We start from the raw sequence: 24,750 nt of genomic DNA, 5'->3' as shown, positions 1-24,750 counted from the left end.
AGGCCCTGTTACAACTGAAGGCAATGTCAGATATTGAATTCCATTCAGAGAAGGCTCGATACGGAAATGAGTTTCATCTATGATTCAGAAAACCCACGCAGGGTATTTATGTAGCTGAATTATACAGAGCAAAGTTACACCATTAACCTTGCAACTGTCGGCATGTGAGCACAAGTGCCTATCTGCATGGAAACACTGGCAGGGCTGAGACCTTTCAGATTGTATTGCTCACCCATACTCCCAAGGGTGAATTTTTAAATGCTGGGAAAAAGGAGAAACCTTGGCAGTGGCTAAAGTTTACATATACCTATTGCTCTTTGGAATGACTAACTTTACCCCAAAAATGACTCATACAGTCACTGTCTTTGATCTGATTGCATTCGTTATTATTATTATTAACGATAATAACAGTACTGCAGTCATGCCTCAAGGCCCCAGCTGAGATCAAGGCTCTGTTTTGATAGGCATTGAACATGCTGAGAAGAGAAGACAAACCTTGCCCTTAGGAGTTTACACCTGAGCTGAACAAGACACACAAAATGCAGGGAGAAGGAAGTAGTGTTACCTTTATTCTGCCTCAAGACAGAGAGGTTAAGTGACTTGCCTGAGGTCAGGCAGGTATTTGGAGGCAGAGGGGCCACCAGGGGCTTTGCTCAAAGCCCTCGAGCAATGGGAGCCCAAATGGGGCTCACCTGTCCTTGCCTTCACAAGTGCCTTGCCTGGTTGCCTCTTGCAGCAAGAGGGATTGAAGGGTAGTGCAGGATCCCAACGAGGATGGAAGGATTACAAGAGGGAAGTGGATAAAGGTGGGGGTGATCACCTGTCCATGTGCCAACTTGCATGGCAGCACCACCATACTCAGTGCAACACAACAAACCAAGCATCCCCTATGTCCAGGGATTTGACCCATACTCTGCTTCTATCCTGGGGAATTTAGGCTACAGTGAGCCCAAACTTCTTTAGCTGTTTGCCCCAAAATCAGTTGGTGGGGTATCTCTGTGTTAGCTCAAAGCCTGCACCCCAGGATAGAACCAGGCAGTAACTGCTAGCACCTTGTGCTTCACCTCCCCAAACATCTTTCCCTTTTTAAGACCGTAGCAGTCTTGTGACTGGCAGCAGAGGTGAAACTGTTCTCAATTATCATTAGTGTTCTTGGCCAGATCTTCTTAAAAAAAAAAAAAAAAAAGAAAGAAAAAAGTTTGAAATTAGACCCCTTTTGCTACATTTTGGCACCTAAATACATGACCTGCTTTTGCCAGAGTGCTGACAGCCGTTGGTATGGCAACTGTGATTACTGGAAATTTCCAGGGGCTTGGCTTTTGGAAAGCTGGCCAGTTATTTGGGTGCCAACATTCAGGTTTGGAAGCCTAAATTTAGACACCTTTTTTTTTTTTCCTTCCAAATCACAGCTATTTAATTATGAAACATTGATCATGAGTTTAGACACATGTAGGACACAAGATGTAAATATGGGACATTCCAGCATCCAACAGTTATAAGGGGCCAAGGGTAAAATATGCTACAAAGAACCATTTGATTTAGCAGTGAGACAAAAAAGGTGCAAATGCAAAAGCTATCTGGAGTACACTCAAAAAGGACTACATATCTAAAAGTACTTTAACTCTGAATGTCCACTAACACCCATTTAAGATAGCAATTTTCTGTCAGTGAGAGTTTAGGGCACCTCCACCGGGGACTATCCAGTCCATTGAGTTTAAGACCACTTCGCTGTATGGCTGTATAATCCTTTTTTGGAGATTGTTTGGTTCCTCCTACACCCTGTGGCAATGAGTCCCACAGTTTAATAGGTACTGTGTGCATGGTAGGTAGTCTGAATATTGAGCCTAGACACTAAGCTTCAGAATTGGCAGGAGCATCTGGACTATGGGTATCCATTCAGTGATACACTGTGGGACTGCTTCTAGTATACTTATTATCTATTTCCTCTTAAATTGAAATGCTGACAAACTTGTATAAATTCTGCTAATTTAAACTTTTCTTTTTTTTTTTTCCTGATGCTGAAATTAAATTCATTCCAAAGCAGTCATTTCATAGTTGTTCCCTTTGATTAGCTTTCCTTCTGCTTCTGTTCAGAAATATGGGGACTAATGTACCACTCACACCAATAAACTACAGTCTGGATTTACACTCTGGTCAGAATTTGTCCTGTTTTTTGGTGGGGGTTTTTTTTCTCCTAATTAGCTTACTTGCATTTATTAAATTTTGTTTATAGATGACCCATCTCTGTTGCCATCTTTTTGAGGGATAATATTTAGGAAGAAAGCTGTACTGGAGATATGCACATGGGTACAATGTACATAAACTAACGTAATGTAGCTGTATGCATAAACATGTGAGCACACACATATGAAATAAATATGTATAATTTAATGTGCACATGTGGAAATGTATGAAAAAGAAGCTACTTTGATAAAGCCCTGAGAAAAGTGTTTTTACTCACACGAATAAATCCACATCCAAACCTTTTTAGATATCTTTCCAAAGAGGGGTATGTCAATAGACTATAATGACTTGGGGCCTTTATCGTCCCCCAAGGAAATCTCTGCTGCTGGAAGTCCTACAGTCTCTCTCTCCTGAGGAACCCTGAGGTAAAAAGTATTGGTATTTTATAATGACTTTTTGACGGTTGCTAACCAGCAGCAAATTTGAGGCTGACACTAAAGGTGCATTTGCCAGTTCCTCTTCCATGCTCTGATTTGTCATTCCTGGTCTGTCACAGACAAGAGTTTGGGGTTTGTGAGCAGTGGGGATCTGCTTACATTTCCTAGACATTTTAGTAGCACAAACAAACCCTGAGCCATCTTCAGTAGGCTGTTAAGTATCCAAACTGGTACCAAACAAGTTCACCTACCTGCTTGGCTGTCCTGTTGGACATCAAATCAAAGGTTTGGTTTTCTCCAGCTCCCAAATTCTGGCACTTTCTAAAATCAAAGAGAAAGTTAAATGACAATTCCAGTCTGGAACTGGCTGACAGGAGTCTACGAGGCTCCAGGAATTAATCCAGAGGAAATGGATACTTCTGAGATTGACTTTATTTCCTTCCAAGATACCAAGGAACTAATATATACTCTGGTCAACTCCATTCCATAAAGCCAGAGAACACTGCTCAAAAATGAAGAAACTGGGAGCAGGGATTAGCCCACATCTGCTTGTTGTGCACAAAGTGTCCTTTCATCCTGGTTGAGAGGTTTTTTTCCAAATGATTTCTCTTATGCCAGTCATGTGGCTCTTGTGGCAAAGGACACGGTTCTATTAGTTAAATTGCTATTGTAAAGGGGTAATTAAGTTACTGTGTGGTGCAGGAAAGGACTGCGGAGTTCGGCATTCTCTTATCTTTATCATGGGTAGAGGTTTATGCTCTGCAAAGTACTAAACACTACAATTAACGCATATTATCAAACATTTCTGTTTACACCACCAATTACCTCAGTAAAAAGTACTCCTGAAGTTCAGCATCTTAGGTAACACTATAACAAACAAAGGGAAGTCACTATACTTCAATGGAGAAGATCCATGACATGGGCAGAGAAGTGGGTGTCCCAGCCCTGGCTCTGCCACCAGAGCCTTGGGAGACCTTTTGCCTCTCTGTAGCTCAGTTCTTATTTGGAAAATGCTTCAAAATCACAATGTGAGGTTCTGAATACTTTCTTTGTTCTTGCACTTGCAATGACTAAAACCATTACAGTCAGCACATGAAACTATGCATTGGAAAATCTGTTTTCCTTTCAGTGTTCCTTTTTAGAAAGATTAATTCTATCTTCACTAAAACAGTATTTTCCAGGTCTGTCCACATACCACCTGACCAAATACACTCTGCATCCTTCTATCAAATCAAATTTAATTAAAATATATTAAAAATAATTTAGAATGAAGTAAAGCCAAGCAGATGGCATCTATGAATGTAGTAAATATCAAGTCAGTGTTCATTTCCTTGCAAAAATTCAGTACGAAACAAATCTTGAAATATTTATATACATGGAAATGAACAATGGAGAAATACAGAATGTTGCCTTTACTCTGTAACTTTTCACTGTTTACTGTCTCTTCTCTTGCCTTCTACAGTTTTTTCATGTCTGCTTTTAGAATAAAAGATGAAAATCATCAGACCTGATTTCTTATTTAAACAGTCTATTTGCAGCCAAGATCTCTGGTGCCATTGAAGAATGACCATGTAAAGGGGCCAGCTTGTATTCATACTGCTCAGGAACTGCTCTGGCTCTTGGACCTCAGAGAATTCCAGTATCATATTTGCTTCACATGCTCTCCAAGGAGAAAGTCACACCAGTCCTTCACTTGATACGGCTCTTGTCCTGCTCCGAGCTTGTTGTAGGAATTTGTGTCTGTGTTTGTGTCTGGGTGCAAGGGCATGGAGAGCAGTGGCTGTTCACTGGGGTCATGCCATGAGCCCTCTTTTTCTGAGATGCCACCTTGCTGAATTTCCTTGCATAAAAGTTCATCAATGCATGTAAATGTTGGGCAATCAGTATGCCTATTTTCTCACACTGACAGTGTATCTTTAAAATACAAACTGCCCATATTTATGACCCTTTTAATCGTGACTATCTTCTACTGAAGTTCTTAGAATCCTTTCTTCAGGTCTACAAATGCCTATTGCAGTTGGATGTTTTAAGTTATCCTCTGAACTGCAATGTTTAACATTAAGGAAATTAAAGACTGTAGATATTTACAGAAAGTAAAAGTATCTCTTGGTTGACAGTTGTTTTATTTCAGTAATGGATAGGTATCATAGATTGCAAGTTGAGATTAGAACAACTCAAACCAGAAATTAGTTTAATGTATTTTTTTTTTTAAATAAAAAGCATATTTGAGAGTGTGAAGTTTTGCCCATTTCAAAAGAGGGCTAGCCTGTGAAAGGCATGAGATATTACATGAGATATTATGTCAGCTGAAAGTTACTGGACTTCCATCACACAGTCAGGGTTTTGTCTTTCCCATGCGCAAGGCCAGACCAGGTAGCTGAAATAAGCCAGCCTAACTCACAGTCCAGACTATGAAAAGTGTCTGATACAGAATGGAGGTGTATGCTGTTAACTACTCTCATTATGAAACAAACCACAGTATAATTTATAGCTATGTCCAATATCCACCTATTGTAAAGGCAATTCATCTGTTACTTAGGGAAAAGACCTACAGTTGTCTATTCCTCCCATTGTTTGGGCAGCAGTAAGGTAAGACAGTAAATAATTTATTGCTTTGCTCTATTAATCTTCTGTAGTAACAAGAAATATAATTGTGCGACTAAAGGTTTTGCCACTTAAAAGCTAGCATTTAATTTTGTCCTTCTTCCACTTAGAAATTTCCCCTTGTCTCCTCTCTGGCTGCCGACAATGCATAATTATAATACTATGCCACACTACAAGTGCCATGAAGCAGCACAAATACAATGGAGGAACATGAGCATGGTACAACTTCTCATTTCAAACATCCCTGCTAATTCTTTGTGGCTTGAAACCAGCAATGAAAGCAGGCTCACATGCAAAGGAAGGTCTGCCTATTACTTATAGGACAGAGGCCCCAAAAGCTAAATCCCTCCAGGCACATAAAAACACTCTTATCAAAGGAGCTGTTCATAGGCACTCACACAGTGCAAGGACAACTTGGGTTTTTCCATGATTAATGATAAGTTTGGAGGAATGCAAGCCACACTATACTCAGGGATTAGCTGTTTATCAAGCAAAATATATTGGGACCTGGACCAGCTGGGGCTGCTGAGCTACACACATTCATTTGTTAGGTGCTCCGTTTCATAAGCAAATGCAAAGGGTGTGTGTATGTGAACCCTAGCAAAGTCCCTTAAAGAATAACTGTGCACAGAAAGTCTGTTTTGCCTTGAATGTAGTCTCTTCTGTCTTCGAAAGCACTTGAGGTCAAGCTTTTATGAAGACATAATGTCTCCCCTTATTTTTTCCACCAGCATAAACTGAGCTTCATAGACTGAACTGGTACATTGCAACTGGTGTGCTTTCACTTAAGGCCATTTACACTGCTATTATTGCTTATTTCCTCTGCTCTCCAGCTTCCTAGAGGTTATGCAAATCAGAGATGTGGGATTATTTATGTCAACAGTGGCTGTTTTATTAGAAAGCCTGTCTTTGAAAAGGTGGTTTATGTACAAATCGCGTGCGAAGTCCCAGGCAGCTCAGAGAGCAGTGCCAGAGTCCTACCATGTTATAAAACTCTGGGGTCACACTTGTGGCCTCATTAGGGCTGCTGACTTGGACAGCAATTGAATCTAGACCATCTATAAGAAGAGAAATATGTGATGATAAACAGCTTTTCATAAACCAGAGTTTTCAGATGAGTTATGAGTAAATGTCATTTAATTCCCAACACCCAGGAAAAGATACAGATCTTACCATGGAACGCTGTTTGTTTCAGGGCAGTAACACCACACTCATTAACATCTGGTCCTGGAGCTGTAAGTAACCTTCTCTTTCTTATAGTCCATAGAGACAACTATATTCTGAGACTCACAGTCTCTCTCTCTAGGTCCAAGTTTTCCTTCTAGGACTTTCACACCAAAGATTCAGTGAAGATCTTTTATCAAATGAAGATGCAATTAGACAGGTTTAATGCCAGGAAAAACATGTAAATCACCAGATGTGGCCATAGCAAATCATAGGTAAAACTGCCCCAGAGGAGTGCTTAGTAGAAGAGTTCAGCCCCATGACCTTTTTGATTGCTACCCAATCAGTGGTCCCTCTGCTGAACTTACTGACAACAATGACACCTGTGATGGTGGTTTTGTGGTCGAGGCACCTGTCTGCTAGAAATTGGGTCAAGGCCTGATGACTCAGTTCTAAAAAGCTGCCAAGCAGCTGTCAGATGGTGGGAGTTTTAACTGTCTCCTAGTCCTGCTGTGTGTGCTATTTGCTGACTTGGAGATACATGGTTGTGAATTTCAACTAGCTTCACCAGTCTTTCCCTGTCCCCTGAGTCCTCCTTTATTTTGACCACTAGAAAGGCATACGTGGTTGTTATTTATATATCCAATGTCCATTTTTAATATGGTTTGTGTGTCTGAGGGCATGTGAACAATTCTTGACTTGAATTTCATGGTGAAAGAAACTCATCCCTGTGCAGAAACATAAGCACACACTCTTCACTGCCTCAAATCAGTGAGAGCTATAAATGGCCTTTTGGGAGAAGTGAATGCTCTCTTATCACAACGAAGAAGCCAGGGACCCCTGATCATAGACTGGCATTTTTAACAAAGCATTATACTCTGCTCAGTGCTTGAAGGCTTCAAGAAAACTCCCAAATAGACTCTCAGAATGGGAACTCATCTTTGGCCATCTACCTCCCCTATAACCAATGGAGACATGTAGATGTCTCCAGAAGGCAGTTCACCCAGAGGTGTTTAAAATAGGCAGAGCTTCTGCAGTAGTCTATCTCTTTCCTTCGAATAAAGAAAGCCTGGGAGGGTTCATTTTTAGTTGGTTAGAGTTAAATGAAGTGAATTCAGCTTATGATCATATATGGAAAATAAATAACATTGAGAAGAATGGGTGACAGAAGAGCTTCCCACACAAGTAAGGCAGTTGACACTAGAAGAGTAATCTTTCTCATTACTTCCCAGACCATTATTTCCCTTTTGCCAAGACACTGTGACCTGTTGTATGCCAGCAGGCAAGAAAATGTGGCTCCATCATTGCAATACTGAATATGCAATATTCATAATACAGAGGAGGAAATTAAGACGTAGAAGGTAAATCATTTGTCTGCAGCTACAAAAACATCAGTATTAGAACCAAGCTAATTATTTAGGGGTTGTTGGTTCCCATGGCTCTTTCAGACCAAGCTAATACCTTATTAATGCTTATCCCTTCTGTATTTAATACGATAAATCTTCATTTAAGAAGCTGCAACTCCTATAACATTTAATTACTTCTCTGTGCAGCTTTAAGATGTGAGTGGACTTGAAGGAAAAAAGAGGGGGTGACTTCATTTGGATTTAATTAATTTTCTTTGTGGTTTGCTTGGTAAAAGGCTTCTCTTCTAAGGTAAGGCAGCTGTGACATAAGAGAAACCATGAGATGGAGACCAAGAGTTTGAAAACAGTTTACCACCTCCGATGAGGCCAAATTTCCACTTGTGCTAACTGCGCACAAACCGTGTTAAAATCAGAAAGATCTGAAGATGACTGGAAATACACAACCTCGGGGGGGTGGGGGTGGCACCAGGTATAAGTATATGTTTATTTATTAAAACACTTAAGCATTCTTATTTTGGTCAGTCTTTTACTGGCAGGGGTTTCTGGGAGCCCTTGCTGAGTGAGGCACACCAACTGTCATTTCCAACATGTTATCCAAAATGGCCACCATGAAAACACCTTCACCAGGACATTTGGATGGCAACTGGCAGCTTCAAACACTCAAATAAATTCAAATAAGCCGGAAAGGTTGAAAAGGCGGTCAGGCCGGGAGGAAGGTCACACAAGGAGCAGCAGGAATGGCTAGGTTTTGGTGAGGAAAGCACCATTGCAGTATTGGTGCAGTATTGGTACTGATTGCAGTAGGCCCTGTTCCTGCACAGTGGGGGTTGGTTAGTGAGCAGCCATGTTGTGCACACACTACTGTGGAGACAATGGCGGGCCGCAGCCCAACCCCACTGCCACCAGCCACCGTAAGGGCTGCTAATTTTGGCCTGGCAGGGACCAGAGGAGGGATGAGATGGGAACACAGGGCTGATGGCAACACTGGGACACAAAAGGCCCCCACCTGCATTTGGCAGCTGTGGGGAGGGAGGCCCATGTCCAGGACAGCCCAGCCCTTGGTGGGGCTGCCCCTTGCGTTGGCCCAGCTCAGGGCCCCCCAAAACCTGGCGCTGCCCTGGTCGCCGACCCCTGGCACAGCACAGACCCCCGCAGCTGTGAGCCCCAGGGGCATGGCCCCCTCAGCACGAGCCCTGACCCAGCTCCCATATGCCGCTGCTGTGACTGTCTTCACCAGCCCTCCCTCGCCTCAAATCCCCCTTTTTAAAAAAAACTAACAAACAACATGAGCACTGTGATCTTGCAGATAGCTGCCAGATTGCTCCTTTGGCTAGAGTGGTTTCCCACCCTTTCTCTCATTCCTCTTTGAGGCACAAAGTGTGTAGATCTATTTACAAAAATATCTCTAAAAACAGGGAGAAGAATGTATAAATGCACAGGCAAGTGTCCAGATGCGGAGTTGCACAAAGGTTTAAGAGCCTGGTGCAAGGCAAGTGTGCACACACATGCACATGTGCATTTTACAAAAGCAGGGCTGGAGAGCTGCATTTCTCATCCGTACAGTGAAGTAAGGGGGAATAAAGTGCCCATCTACACACAGTCCCCAGTTTTGATATAAAGGTAGACGGAAGGAGGAAAAATACACGTGTGCTTCACTGGGCAGAAACAATGGAAAAACAAAGTCTTTTCAGTCCGGTGAAGTGCCTTAATTGCTCCCCCCTGCTATGGCTGTACTCAGATTTAAACTCTGGTTTCCTTTCAAAGATACTGAGAAGCTGATGCAGTTTCACATCTTACAACAATAACAGTTTCGGGGCCAAAAGCTGCTCAGTACATCAGGGTGCATGTTCTCTCATTTCAACAAGCCGTTACTTCTGGAGAGGAAGAGACAGTTGTTTACAGGACTGAGAGGGTCAGGATCTGCTTTTCTCTGTCCGGCACACTGAGTACCTATTGTAAGCGAATCTGAATGAGTGACAAGGATTGGCATGTCACGGGTCTTTCAAGCCTCAGCTCCTTGAGTCACCTGATTATAAGATACTCAGCTATTATTTTAACATGTTTCTAGATTTCTTCACCAAAGGGAAGAATTTGAAAGTGTGGTCACAAATGGCCCAGAGACAGAAAGTAATCAAAGAAACCCAAAATGTATTTATTTACTTATTTAGCAGAACATGACTTTAAGGATAATTTCAAGGTTTTGAAAGCTGATTTAAGACTTCTGAACGCTTGGTATTTACCAAGTTAACATGAACACTGGATGAAGCATTCCTGTTTCGAGATGATTTTCTCTATCTGTGGGTTCTGTTTCAAGCCAGCATCATAAGTTTCCAGGCTCACATTTATTTTCACAGAGGAAGCCAACAGAGTTTAGTGCTTGCAGGCTTTATAAAGTCACAGGCTCACGTGGAGCCAATTCTCCAGCCTTCCAATGTACAAAGAAAACTTTGTGTAACAAAATCCATGAGCTGATAGAAAACCCTCTATGTCCCAAAGAGTTGTAAAACCACTGATTAAAATCTGCCCCCACATTGAAAGCTGAATGTGAAAGTGAAGAAGATACATTTATAGTGAAAATATCCAATTGGATTATTTTCACAAATGTAAAGACTCCTGGGAACTTGCTTTTGATTAAGGATTGCTCAGGAGTAGTTCTGGGTTGCAGTCATCTTTTACTGTGGAAATTAATAGGGTTTACTCATATCTATATCATCAGCCCTAAATAAATGCTGCAGACTTCATCTTCTCTTTCATGGTTGTAGATCCCGATGTACGCTTTTTCTCTTTCCACAAAGAAAAAGCCTTTTCATTCATACCTCTACACAATGATGTTGTTCTTTAGATGGGCTATAACTCATTCATATGAGCCATGGCTTGGTTGCTGGCTTTATAAATGTTGGCTGTCCCATGATGTAAATTTATTCTTCTCCCTATGCTGCATACAGACAAACACATTGGCTTCTCATTCCTAGTCCATGTCACTACCTCTGTGGCCAACCCTGAACTCCTATTTATGAAACTTTAGAAGCCAGCCACAAAAATCTGCAAACATACCAGCCCGGTTCTCACTCTACAGCTCCCACTTTTGAATAATATTGATTGTGGTTGATGCATCTTCGGTGCATCTTCCTATTTGAGATTGGACATTTGAATCCAAAAAGAGCTGAGCACTCCCTGTGTGATCTCAGTGCAGTTGGATGTCCTCAGTCGAGTTCGTTGCTTCTCATTTATACCAGCGTAACACTCAGGATCTGCCAGGGAGAACTGAGGGCAATTGAAAAGCAGCAAGAAGGGCCAAGCACATCAAAGAACTCAGTTAATAAATGCAAAAGCCTGGCAAATACAGCAGCAGAGCACATATAGCAAATAGTAAATGAAATCCAGTGCAAACATTTTCCCTCAAGCCTTCAATGATGCAGTCAATCACTTTAGTCCATTAATAATGATTACTGCTATAGGAATGGGAGGAAGCTTTGGATTATATGAACATCACAGTCATCAGCAAGGAATAAAAGTTGATCCCTGTCTTGATGACATCCAAACAAGCAAGTGACCTTTGAAAGGAATATTCACTAGAAGGAGGTAAAAAGGAGTTGGCAATAAACTTATTTTTCATGTCTCCACACCTTCTAATAGGTGCAGAAGCTGACAGGCTGAAATTACATTCTCTATAAAGATCATGTCCCACTTATGACTGGTTCAAGGATTGAATGAAAGAATATTCATAAAGTAAATGCACCCAGTGTAGTCTTGTAGACACAAGAAGCTCAATTCAAAGCAAGTTTAGAGAATTATCCCATCTACTGGGCTCTCAGACACCAAAATTCAGCCCCCCTCTACCTGCCAGCTGAGCTCATCTCTACCTGCCTCTTGGCTTTTATTAACACTGCTTACATGGAGGCATTCATTTGATATTTAAATTGACAGCTCAATTATCTTTTCAAATTTAGTGATATGACAAGCCAGGGGTTTTATCCCATTACAATATTTCTAAGTGACAAAATTATTTTATCTCTCCTTGACAGTATTATTGACCTGTAATCAGCAGACAAATGGGAGAAACTGAGGTCATCTCAAAAGTAAAAAGCTAGTTAGAAAACTGTTTGGCCAATTATGTCAGTCATCTTGACTTAATCTTGCAGCAGAACAAGGAAAGATTTGTTGCTATGAACCTTGGCCCAACAAACCCTACATGGAAAGCTTTCCACTCGTTTGAAGGGGGGTGTCTCATACGTGTGACTTCTTGCAGTGAGGTCAGTGGGCCCCAGGGGTTGATGGAGGATGAAAAATAGTGAGAGGTCAAGGTTTGTAAAGCAAATCAATTTTCTTAAAGAGAAGATTCTTCTTGGAATCAAGAACCCTGTGGCTATGTTATAGGTCAATTTTCACAAGGTTACAGCTGCTACTGAGCATCTGGGCGAGACAGCTTTTTTGGCTGTTAAATCTCTTAATCAAGTTGGTTGATGTTTTTCTTTGAAAGCATGTTTGCTTAAAAAAATACTCAGATTTTTTTTTAATAAAACATAAATGGTTATCACACATGCTTCATTTATAAAGCTGTCTCTTTGACACAGGAACATATAAGCCATCTGTGTGCTGCTTAATCATTTTAGCAACATTTGTTTTTCAGTGTGTATGCTTAGTTGGGCTTTTAAGCTTCAGGAGGAATAAAACATGCTGTAAATGGGAAAACAAAAATATGTTTAATATCAATAATGCAAAGTTTTCTGCCAACAATTTGAAATGGTTTTAAATGAAGATCTTCCAGACATTGTATCTTTGAATATGGTATCAAAACCTTAGCAGAATAGACTGTTACCTATTATTTGGCATTAATTATAAGCTTTCACTGAGCTGGACAGGCCCGTGCTACAGATGAGATAAGCAATTGCTTTGATTTCCCTTAGCTTGGCCAAGGCTTGTGGGTGATTCACGAGTCAGCACACAAAGCTGGACAATCCCTCCATTTGGTAGCTGGATGAGGTCAGTCATGGACTGATTCTCTCTATAGGATCGAACAGCACTCATACAACAGTTGCCACAAGGTCAAGGTGACAGGGATGTCTCCTTTGACATCCATGCAAGGCCACCAGTGGAGGTAAACCTACCTAAGCCCTTAAGGCTGCTGCTGCTGAAGGGTCCAACAAAGGAGCTGCAGGTCCCTGCCAGATGGGGTGAGCCAGGTACAGCCACGTTAGCAGCTGGGAGGAGCCTGAAGGCAGAAAGACACATCAGGCAGCAAAACTAAAGCTCTGGCTTCTGCCAGTATTATTCCTTTGTCTATTTATTTCCATTGGTATATGCTGGCTAAACAGGAGACTAGGGCCCAGAGTACTGAAGAAGTGAGGAAATGAAAAAAAACCCCTTTTTTTCAACTGCAAACGGGATGACAGTGTATGTAGCAGCCACATCAGTCCTCAGGACTTGCCTGACCTAGAAATATGCAGACTTATAGGAACAGCAAGAAGAAATTCTCTGTTTGGAATAAACGTTGGAAGATGAAGATCCATGCTGCCATCCAAACTAAACTATTCAATTCTAAATGTAAGTTAGGGCCAGTTTTTTTTCTGTGGGAACTGGTGGTGCTTTGTGAAAAGGGTCACTTACAATAATTATTGTTATTTTGCATACTACCAAATATTTGTATGAAAAGATACTGAAAAAACAGAGTGTGGCCCAAAGAGAGTGTCATACAAAACAAAGGAAATGGAAACAAGAGCAGGAGCAACAACACTAGAATTTTGGGACATCTAGACTCTTATCTTTGAATTTCGCAATAAGCTTTGACCAAGAAAATACTTAATTCTTAGAAAAAAACCATGATGCTCAACAGGGATTTGGAAGCATGTCTATATTTTTGAAGCTGATGTTTTTCTTTATGTTGAATATCGTGGCAAGGACTTCATATACCAGATATCCTGTCAAAATCAGGAAAGAAATCCACACAACTTCTGTGGAAGTGCCTGAGAGTTAAACGTTTGCTGGACAAGCACAGAAAACTGTAATGCATAGTATAAACCTGATGTCATAACAAGAAACATATTTTCAAAGCAATTCCTCCAGAAATAAGAATAATATCAGGCATATATTTGGTAATTTTTTACCCTGTTTTTTCTTTATAGAAATTTTTTTGGAATAGCAATACCGGACACAGAGAAATATAAACACTTCATTTACACATACTGCTAGCATGTGTTTAAACACGTCTGCTTGCTATAGCTTGTTAAACTTTATTATTACCTTATTAGAAATTCTTTGGACAGCAACACTTGTTCAAACAGAGTGCACCAAGGTTATGGATATTCACTGGGATGGAGAGACATTGCAATAAGCTGAGCTGAAAGCCTTTGGTTATCTGTGTCCTGAGTAAATCATCCAGGCAAACCTTCAGCTTGATGGACAGCCTGAGCATGGGCCATATGCAAAGGGCATCTGGGACACTCATGTCATGACATTGTGCCATGTGTGTTTCTGAGTGCTTCCTGTTTGGTGGAGTTAAATAATGAATTGTTTGAATGTGGGGCAAGAGTCTGCAGTTAAATTAAAGATAGATTTAACCCTCAAGTTCCACCCCAGAAGAAACTGCTCAGCATTATCTAGGATGACACAAAACCTCGAATTTCTCATTTCATTGACCCTAGGTTACTCAAAACTGGTTAGCCTCAACAAAAACATTGTTTACTCTCACAGTACTTCAGAAAGAGTAATCTGAGTTTCAGGTTTATAGCATTACCTGCAACAAAGCAAGTTTGGCACTTCAATGCTTTTCCCCACTTTAACTGTGAGACAGGCAATGCTAAGCTTCGGACAAGGCTTCTTGTCACTCAGTCTGGCCAGTCTCAATAAATTAGTCTTGCAAAAGTCATAAAGCAAATGTACAGGATTTCCCTCACCAGAAGGGACTTCAAAGGAATTACTCAGAAGAAATGAAGTCTGTACCAAAAAAAGCTTTTTAGACAGAAGGTTGTTTGTTTTCTCTCAAAGTTACCCTGTTATTGCCAAGAAACTATGGATATAGAATTATGCCTTATATGTAGAAAAATTAGGAAAAGAATAACTTGGGGAACAGGTGACCAGCTCTAGTCTAATTCATGCCCTCTAGAAACTTCAGTTCAGATCAAAGCTAGCAAGCAGAAATGTTTTGCTTTTCTATTACGTACTACTCAACCCCAACATAATCTGTCATAATTAACAGATTAGGATCAACTAAGACCTGAGCCGTGGCTAGACATGAAGACAGAGAGTGTAAGAAAATTACATACTTTGGGAGGTTCAGAAAAACATCTGAGCTGAATCTTCTACTCCTTTGAATTTTATTTGCTGCTGGATATTAAGATAATGGAGCAATCAGTCATTAGATAAGCAGGTACAGTTCACCAATTTTTGGTAACACATGGCAATTCTTGTTTGGTCTCACAGAGCTTTATTTGTGGGGATTTTGTAATTATTTTTACCACATTGAAAACTCTGATTTCTTCCTCACAAAATGTAGGTCACTCCTCCAGTAAAAAAATTAGCAACAGCTGAAAATGGAATAGCCAAGCCCAAATACATATTAAACAAGAGCAGCCAATGAATAAATTGCTGTGAGGTATTTCCTGCTATGTGACATTAGGTAATAGGGATCAGGGCTTCTAGAATTAGAAGGGGGAAAAAAAGGAAAAAAAGAAAAACAAAAGAAAAAAGTTAACTTGGGCAGAAAAAACACTGCATTGTCTTTTTATCACACAGTGGAAAAACTGGGAAAACTGAGCAGCGTGAACAAGTTTACGAACAGCTGTCAGAGGTGTTCCCATCTTACTGCGCTGTTCTGTGAGAAAGGAATCACCACGCTCAGTATAATGCCAAGAAGTACAATGCTTTTAGCTCTGGATTCGGTTCTGCAGATTTTGGTTTTTTTAGGAAAGGATACAGTTCCCTGCAAGCTGTGGGCTGCTCACCACGAAAGTCCCTGCAGAACTGCCCTGGCACCAGGGCTGTGGTAACATGTGTGGGTGGCTGTGGGTCCCTTGGGGAAGGCAGGAGAGAACTGGAAGAATGGAAGGGCTTTCGCCATCCTTCTTGGTATCTTGGCCAGCAGCCATGCAGATGGCATCCAGCTGCATTGATACCTGCCATGGGGAGAGTGTGGGGACCAGGTGGCATGGTGGAAGGCGACATTACCTCCTGTTGGCAAAGAGCTGCCTCCACACACACACACACCCCCCTCCCAGTTGGCCAGTTATGAACAGATTTTACCCTTTATACTGCCAGTGAGGCTGGGGAACGGAGGCATCTGAGCTATGTGTTTTCCCTCTCTTTTTGTAGTAACACTCCAGGACATATGTTATTTCCCTCAGTGAGTAGGAAACAGTTAATGTTCTCATCAAATTATTACGTTAAACAGCTAAACACAAATGCTGTTCTAATCTGAACAAGGCACTCTCTTCTGAAAACGGACCAAGAACAACAGAAACACTCATGAAATGTAGCAGCTCATTTGTAAGAGCCATAATCACCTCCTGTATCATTGATCAATATCTGTTTATCAAGGATGGGTATGTAGGATGCCTTTTATAAGAGCAATTCCCATGTTTGCTCCATCAGGACCCAGCAAGCTCCCTCCTGCTAGGTTAGAGGCCTTAAGTAAGAACTATGGACAGCAAGCTTACTGCAGATGAGATGAGATGAGGTGAGATGATGATGTGGAACAGCAGTAGCATGAGCTTGCTTGGTGTGCACTCAGCCATGGGGGAGGGAATCGATGGGGGTGGAGGAGACACACCATCTCCTCCCACAACAACTTCTGTCACTTTTATATAGGCATTTATGGGATAAGGACTTGGCTGTGTTTCATCTTGGGGCCTCAGCCCTCAGTGAGATGAGAGTCCTGCACTGTAGTGGTCTACTTTACACTGACCAGGGGATGGTATCTGATCAGCATTTTGGCCAGACCTCAATGCGTATCAGCCCAAGGCCGACATTTCTCCTGTACAATTATTTTCCCATGCAGGTGCTGCAGCATTTTTGAAAGAGTACATCAATTCTGATGGCAAATCATGCAACATGTTGTGTCAGATTGTGCTGGGCACGTAGCTAATCTTGGTTTGTGTGTGTGTAGAGGAGATGAGCCACTGCAAATGTTATGCTTAGAAAGTAAGGTTAGCAGTAGGCCAAAAAATACAACATCATAACTGAAAGATTTGATCCTTGAAATGTAGAACAGCCAACTTTAAAGTGCTGCAGAGAGCAATCAGGCATGGAGAATTCTGCACTGATATACTTCAGTTTGGCTCTCTTTTATAGGCTGTTTCAGAGGGAGCTGAAGAGCCAAAGGTCACTTTTTAAGACACTTTATGTTTCCATGACTGCAAGAATATGACAATCACACCATGTATCCTTTGCTTTTAGAAAATATCCCCAGACACAGAACAGGCAATCAACTTGCCTTTTTGTACTTTGGAGAAGGCTTGTTTTTCCTTCTTGAAGAGAGTCGTGACCTGTCATTAGTTCCTTCCCCTGAAACACATCACATTGCTGACAGTAAAATGATGTTTTCATTCGAAGAATTCTACAGGGAAAAAAGGGAGCAGCCGTTTTCTCAAGGAAATAACCTAACAAGACCATGGTGATTACAACAATTGGCTGGAACATATCAGAAAAATAACTGCTATGGTTACTCCAAAGCAAGAAATTCCAAGAAAGGAAGTTTCAATTGCCTGTTTTAGAAAGAGTTTATGTAGAGAGATATTTTGAAGTGTTTTCCTTCAGTCACCAAGTGAAATTTTTGTGTATGGTTGATGAAGAAAATTATTTTTACATTTCCCAATTATTTCCCAATGAAATATGTGGTATATTCATATCAAAGATCCATATGTTGTTTGTAACAATGATGAAAAAATGAAATCCAGAGAGTTTTACTGCAAAAGTAACATCACATCACATGAAACATAGATAACATAATGTAACATTGCATTATATTACACCCCAACCACCCAAAGCTCAAAACTTAGCTCCTGAAGCATGAAAATCCAAGTGATATCAGTTAATCCCCATTGATACTAGCACATAGGAAGAGGAAAATGCTTCCTTTGAGTAGAGCTGGGAAAACCTGAAAGAGGAACTTTGTTTTATTTGGAGAAGTTGCAAATTAGCAATGCAATCCTGGTTCTGAATACATAAACCAAACCTTTATAGCCCACTTCTGAAATATTCAAAAAGTTACTTGGACCAGGAACTAAAAATGAGCCAGAAATTTTCCAAAGGGAGCAAACTGAATTAGCTCAATGAATGTCCTCTGTGCTACAGTGATTTGTGTTAGCTGAAGTTCTGGATCACTGTCTCTGGTGTGTTATAAGACAGGTTATGTGTCAGCAAAGTATTTAGGAAAAAATATTCTAATTGTTCGAGTACATTATCTGCGCAAGCTTGAATTTTTCATTTCCTCTACAAATAGAGCTTTTTTTTTTTTTCCAAAAATGGGAAAAATCAGATCACCTTTTATATTCATCTCTCATGTGTCTCAAGCCATGAAAACAAAATTTTAGAAGGAAAACATCTCTTATTTTGCCATGAAAAAGCCTGAAAATGTTCGTATTTTTGGAAGGAAAACATCTCTTATTTTGCCATGAAAAAGCCTGAAAATGTTCGTATTTAGGGTTTTGAAGGCTAGACAACAATAACAAAGGTGAGTGAATGGGCAATTTCTTGGGTTTTTTTAGTGAACTTAAGTGTTGGGAAAATGACAGCGAAGGAAAAAGACAATCTGAAATTAGCCTCTCATCTCACTGAGGGCTGAGGCCCCAAGATGAAACACAGCATGTTTGGAAAACATTTTTAAACTTAAAAAATAAATACAGGTAGATTTCAATATGAAAGGTTGTTTTAAACAGACATTTAAGTTTCACTTGCAACATGTCAAAAGATAATGCTTGAGAAGTTTTTGATTGCTTTCACATTTTCCTGGTATGTTGTAAGTCAGGAAAGTTCAACATAAATTTCTGGATTGTTTCAGTTGCCTCAGCTGTTTTGCTTGAAGATTTTCACCTGGTCATTGTGATGGGTGCTTACAGAGATGGAGACTCAACACATATAGAGATTTGGCTTTGAGAATGTGGGTCTCAACAGTAAATATGGCCACTCAGCAGCACAATTCTTTAGAAACCATTTTCCAAGTTGAAATAATACAATATTTTGCTCAAACAATCCAGAGAAATAGCAGCCCAGGAAGCCAATTCGCAAACTGTATAGCACCAAAGTGACACCTCAGGCATTGATAGTACATTAGTCTCCCTTGTTTCTTTTTTTAACTTCCGAGTTTTAAGCCCAAATATTAGGGTTGTTAAAAGATTGCATAAACATAAGATATTTAGAACCATTTAAGATGTCCTAAAGGTTTTTTCTGATCTCCACGTGCCCCTCTACAGGCATGCTTCTACCAGAGGTCCTGGGTCAGCCTTAAATAATGGTCTTGGATGCACTTGGACATTTCAGATGGCACAAGACTTATATGTGTAGGCAACCAGCTTGAGCTCACGGTGTCTGTGGCATGGATAAAATCAGAGTATATTTTCACATGGTTTCCCTGCCTTGAAATACTGTTGGATTATGACACTGGAGTCCAGTTTTGTATGTCTATTTCTGACCAGGCATACATTAGGCTCTCACATACACTGTGGGACAGTTACTCACGTGAGTATTCCTCATGATGTCATGTTTTGATTAGAGCTCAAAAATTAGGAAAGTGATTATGTTTGTTTTCCAGTCTCAAGTCTAAGAGAAAGAATGAAGGCGGCAGAGGCTCAACTCTAAATCCTTCACTGGGATGGCAAAGATGGTTCTGCAAAAACCCTTTGGAGGGAATACAGCAAGAACTGGGGCTTTGTCCCTGCAAGAGGCATAAGAAGGACTCAGCCATGGAAAGCGTGTGAGGTTTCAGTGTCAGCCCCTACAATAAACAGAGTTGTTCTGATAAACACAGTGGGCCTCAAATCCCTGAAAAAATATGCTCTTCAGAGGAACCAATCTTCAGTGAGGACCACCCTGATAATGTGGTCGGTGTTATGCCTACAGTTACAACATCTGAGGTTCTCATTTCGTATGAAGTTTTATTGTCTTCTTCCCAACCCAAAGCCAGTTGTCTTTTTTTTATATAACTACAATCAAGGACTTGTCCATGAAGTCAGCTCCTGATGGACACAGCTGTTGCAACTGCTGAAGGTTCCTCTATCCCCTGGCTTTGCTCATGCACAGCATTGCTCTCTTTTCCTTCTTATTTTGATGGAAAGGATGTTTCAGCTCTTCCTTTGTGCAAGAGCAGAATGGAGGTCAGCAGAGCCCTCATTTACTGTTGCTGTTTTTCTGACTGCTTTTCCTCCATTTCAGGTCAACTTTCACACAGAAACTGAGCTGTCACAGCCAAGGACCTGACTGCTATCTTTTTATTCCACTTATTTACATCTCCCAGGCTGTAGCTCAGAGGCAAGCTGAACCAATATATCAGAATGACACAGGTGAGATACTATTATAATGCTAAGTATTAAAAACTATCTCTGCACTGATAATGGAGGAAAAAGCTGCTGCCTTATAACAGCAACTGTTGGTTTAATGGCTGTGGAAGTGCAGGGTGTAGAGGGCAAAAGCTTCTTTATTCAAAGGGAAATTATGCTTTAAAACTGGCTTTATTCCAGCACTGTCGATAGACCAGTTCACTCTCCTTCCCCCTCTTTCTATATAATCTCAGTTACTTACAACATTAAAGGTCTTTAGAAGCTTCTTTCTGCTACAGAGCTCCATTTCTGCCCCTCATCACCCCAGTGAATGACAATTTGAAAGAAAACCAGGAGCTTTGCTGTGGATTTAGAAGTTTCTCAAAGCAAATCACTGGATGCCAAAGAAGCTGCCAGGCTACTGCAACTCGCAGACAGTTATAATCAGCAAACAAAGGCATCGGAGGCAGCACGGAGGGGGAACCTTTTGTGAAAAATATTGACCAGCAAATTACACTGTAGACAGTGCTCTGGCACTTGGCTGTCTAAAGGTGACTCAGATGATCCATTTAGCTCAGCAAGCTGGTTTCTAATTACACCAAATGCCTGACTGTTGTCAGTGGGCCCAGTATTTTCTAAGCGGGTGCTCTTCACATGTGTCATTCATTACCTCACCCTGCACCAAGAGCCATCTCTATAGGGAGAATGGTTGGCAGCATCTTTGGCTTGGATGATTTCCTCAGAAAGTAGTTTAAAACAGAAACCCCAAAACAATCCCCTTCTACTACTAAAAAAAAAAAAAAAAAAAAAAAAAAAAAAAAAAAGCCTACACAAAATACAGCAAAGCCCCTACCCACCACATGCTAATTTCAATAAATGCCCTGGAATGAAATGATGGCAAGCTGCTGTCTAGGGTTTACAAGTTGAACATAGTATTCCCTTCCTGGGTTTTATCTGGACTCTTGCTTTGGTGCCAGAATAACAGCTGTAGCAGCTGCAGTTGCATTTTACCACCCAGTACAGGCACCTGCTGTGGCCAAGGAAGTGAAAACCCACAGAGATGCAATTTTCTTTTAATTACATTAGCCTGGTTTTGGCAGCCAGCCATGCAACACAGCGTTGGTGGGGATGTGGACTCTATTCACAATTAGAGCCTGTCTGTGGGTTACTTTTGACACGTGGCAGGTTACTCCAAAGAGGAACTGTGAAGGATCCGTGTTAGTGCTGATTCTCGTTCAAGAGAAGTAATCAAGATTGGCGTATTTTTCATTACACGGGGTACTGCATTGAACTCTTAGATCAGCTTTATGTACTTTTCAGACTAGCTGGGTCACAGCAGCCATATACATACCACTGAACTATACAGGATCAAGTCATGAGCCTGAGGAGTGCCTTAAAATCAGCCATGCTGTTTAATTGCTGTTTGACCCAAATGATGCTGTCCCAGACATGCCTCAGTGCAGTTTGGGGGACAGCATGGTGAGGCTGCTCCCAAACAGCCTGTTCCCAATGAGCTCTACAGATGAGGACATCGTATTTTGGAGTCTAGGCATGCAGACATGAGCCGTGTAGTGCCAATTCTCCTCAGGGCCAGAGCAGGCTCTGGCCTGTTTCATTTATTCCTACAGAGACAGGCAGCTACACCTGACTGTCCCTGGGTGCCATGGAGAAGGAGGTGAGCTCTGGGTAGTTACCTCAAGAGGAAGAAGGTGTTCTTTGCTCCGAATATGCTCTGTGGCTAAAATTACCTTTTGCTGTAGCAGGTGCCTTCAAGTAAGTCTAGGTTTCTGTGCCAGGATGGTCGCATTGAGGAATAACATGCTGTTTCTTACAGCTTACATTAGCTTCCTTTTGCTAACTTGCAGAGTATATTGACGAAGCTATCGTGACCATACAACAGTCCTCAAGCAACACTTGTTCACTCTCCATTTAGCCTCAGATGCCATCACTACCTGAACTAAGGTCTGTTTTTACACTAGGCAAGCTCTTACTGCTTTTAACCTTTTAGGTATCATCTGAGGAGATGAACCATGATGCAAAGTAGGACTTCATATCTCCATCTCATGTTTTGCCCATATACATCAGGAAAGCTGCCTCAGAAACCGGCAAATAACTCACGCTTGTGAGACTCTCACGATGTTCACCCTGGCACAGGCGGTGTAAGTGAAGAAGACCCTTTGCACCTTCTTCTGTCCTAGCAAAGCCCATGCAAGAGCTAAATATGTCCCTTGTTGCATCACCCAGACCTGGTCCCTGGGCCATCAACAAGTGTAACAAGCAATGTTCCTGGTATGCGGGAGCTGTCATGAAGACCCTTTATGGGCACCTGATTCGATTTCCACGGTCACGGGGCATTAAGACACATGAGTCTCAGAACACTCTTTCTGTTCAGAGACCTGACAAATCCCTGCATCCTGTAGGAGACAAGACAAGGAGCACACTGTGGACTCACGTGTGCCAAAACAAGAGCCATCCATCTCTCTGCCCCTGCACTATCAGAAAGGAGCTGGCTCCAAAACCAGATCAAATGACATGCTGTGAGTTATTCACTGCATAGTAGGGCTGTATTGCAGACCATGCAGCATGTTGACATGCACATTTGCAGGACACCATAATGCTCACTTGAGATCTGGGCTGCAGTATTAACAGCAACTGCACTTTGTCATAGGAAACAAAGGTGGTAACAGAAGACACAGAAATGGCTTCTGTGTCCTGCCTCATCAACTGGGTGAATTATTTGCTGAAAAACAGGCCTCATGGTTTCTTTAGTAAGGCTGTAATCATGATTCAGTTTCTGAAGAGCTGTATTCCCAACAAGTGACAGGACTGCACAGTGCTGTGAACAGCACTCAGGACTGTCTGGAATATGAAGAGCGGGGCTTCAAGAGAAGTTTGTTTTAAATAAAATTTTCCATTTAAAAATGTGCTTCAGATTGTTCATCAGTAATAATTATATAAAGGACACCACAGTGGTATTTAGGAGTTAGACATTAAAAGGACAGACTCCAAGCCTCTCAAAAACAATTAGAGTAAAACTGGGGTAAATGAAAGAAAAAATCTGGTATCTGTCAGAGTAATTGTTCCTGCTTTGAATCACTACTGGTGAGAGGAGAATAAAGCCTGAAGTTAAATGATCAGATCAAACAAAATAAAAGAGTAAAAACTGGGAACAGTAAAGGAATTAATGGTAATTGTGTTGAGCCTCCCTGCATCTTCTTCAAGCCTTACTGAGATGTGGGAGAGAAGACCTAAAGCCATACAAAACAGCTGAAACAGAAAGTCAGATTTAGATGTCATTCAGGTTTGCACATATTTCAGATGTTGACCAGATAAGTGGTGAACTTAAAATAAAGGGAACAGTTGTCATGGAGTTTGAATGAAAGTCTTGGGCACCTTCAGCATCACAGGGAGGCAAATGTGAAATGCAGGCTAGGAAGCCTTATTCTGGCAAAATACCATTTTATTCCTTTGTTTCAAAATAATGCCTTGACAGTGTTCCTTCTGAGGATTGTGCATGATGGGACAACTTGCACTGTCAACCACAATAGATAGGTGTCTTCTTGAGACAACTCTTGGGGCAGGAAATCCTCTAAGGAATAAAAACTAACTGCCATAAAATCCATATATCCAAGCATTTTTTTGTCAGCTGGAACAGGCTTCTTTATCTACTGTACATGAAGGATGAGAGAGGCAACCCATAACACAAGTGCTGGAGATACTTCACCTTTGCATCTTGTCTTAGCTATGGCAAGGATGCCTTGGCAAAGTTGTGGGGTTCTATCAAGTATCACTGATGCAAGGAAATGGATAAAAGAAGCTTTCATGACTTCCGTTTCACTTCACACCCTTGATGCCACTTTGGTGCAGTTTTTTCTACAGTCCTCAACAGTATTTATTTTAAATCCCCAATTTTAAGGCATTACCCACTCTACCGATAAAAGCAACACCAGCCAATCCCAGAGTTACTCCTTCCCAGTGTTGTGTGTTTAGTTAGCCACAGGTGAAGACTGGGTTTGCTCAGTGTTTTTAATTCTCTAGGAACCAAATCATAATTATGACTCATTCCTGAGTTTATGAGGACATGCATCTGTGGATGTATGGGAAAACAGAAAGGAGGGACTCACCTATTCCCACCTTTGCAAAACTGTAACTTTAAGATGCATTAGCCCTGTGGTCTTTCACATTAAGTATTGCAGCAAGCAAGATGACCTGATGGAAAGAAATCATCATTAAGACATACACAAAGCCTGAGATAACACGTTGAGAAGCTTTCATTTTTTTCCTGCTATTGTGGCATAGCTTTGATTTCATCTCATATGCTAATCTTAACCCTGCTGTCTTCTAATTCATCCTCTCATAGTGCCTATGGCTTCATTGCCCCAAATCTGAAACATTACTATATCCTTACAGACATCAGTCCACCACTCTCACTCCCCCTCCTTCCCACCATGCCCTCTCCCAAGCCTCCCAGCGAAGCAAGCAATTTATTCAGATTGTGCGAATATGAAAACCCACCTTCACCATGCA

This window comes from Grus americana, chromosome 4 (genome assembly GCF_028858705.1).
Source record: "Grus americana isolate bGruAme1 chromosome 4, bGruAme1.mat, whole genome shotgun sequence".
Classification (NCBI taxonomy): domain Eukaryota; kingdom Metazoa; phylum Chordata; class Aves; order Gruiformes; family Gruidae; genus Grus; species Grus americana.
This window is presented reverse-complemented; position numbering follows the sequence as displayed.